At 45.0% G+C, this 1021-nt stretch overlaps 1 protein-coding gene across 1 annotated transcript in view; it reads left to right on the forward strand.

Annotated features, from left to right (window-relative positions):
* Mboat4 (membrane bound O-acyltransferase domain containing 4) overlaps nt 1-1021 on the forward strand; it is a 10556-nt gene that overhangs the window by 1143 nt on the left and 8392 nt on the right. The gene's annotated exons all lie outside the window — the stretch shown is intronic.

Below are 1021 nucleotides of genomic sequence, written 5' to 3' on the forward strand. Positions count from 1 at the left end.
CACTCTGTAGACCAGGCTGGCCTTGAACTCAGAAATCTGCCTGTCTCTGCCTCCCAAGTGCTGGGAGTAGGAGTTTTTAAAGATGCCTTTGTTTCTTTGCTTGTTTTGTTTCTGAGAGCTAACTCAGAGCAAATCTTGGTAGATCATACCTCATTTGGTCTAAAATCATTGTCACTAAAGATCTAATAGCTGCGTTATATGTTTTCTTTGTGAACATATTAGAGGCAGACTCTGTTTTGAAGAGTCCTCTTGAAAAGTCAACAGGCTATAGGTCAAAGCTGCCTCCTAATTTTTCTTACTTAGGAAATTAAGATTTTTATTTAGTGAAGTTGTGTGCACGTGTGTGTCCACATGTGTGTGGTGTTCAGGTGTGCATGTGTGTGTATGTGTGAGTGTGTGTATGCTCATCCACATGTGTGTGGGGTCCAGGATTGAACCCAGGGTTTCACACATGTTGAAATGTACTCTACTGCTAAGGCACCATCTCTTAGACCTAGTGAACCTTCTTATGTAAAATCTAGCTGTATTTGATAGTTACAGGTACTTGTTTGACTAAATTAGAATATATTATACCGTGTTGACAACAAGTAGATGGCCCTTACCCTTGTTTCTGGGCGATAGCCATAGGGGACAGTTATTTCTTTTGCTTGGTTTGGTTTGGTTTTTTGAGACAGGGTTTCTCTCTGTAGCCCTGGCTGTCCTGGAACTCACTCTGTGGACCAGGCTGGACTTGAACTAGGAGATGTGCCTGCCTCTGCCTCCCAAGTGCTGGGATTAAAGGCGTTAGGAGAACAGTTATAAAGAAGCTTTTCGTATAGGAAGATTCACAAAAACAAGGTGATCGTAAAGCAAGGGCTAGCCCCGCCACGCAGCCACGCCAGGGCTGAGAGTGCTCACTCACCATGGTAAGGCTCCTCTAGTAAGCGTAAAGCATGGGCTAGCCCCCCATGCAGCCACGCCAGGGCTGAGAGTGCTCGCTCACCATGGTAAGGCTCATCTAGTGAGCATAAAGCAAGGGTTA

Source organism: Mastomys coucha, unplaced genomic scaffold, assembly GCF_008632895.1.
Source record: "Mastomys coucha isolate ucsf_1 unplaced genomic scaffold, UCSF_Mcou_1 pScaffold22, whole genome shotgun sequence".
Lineage (NCBI taxonomy): Eukaryota > Metazoa > Chordata > Mammalia > Rodentia > Muridae > Mastomys > Mastomys coucha.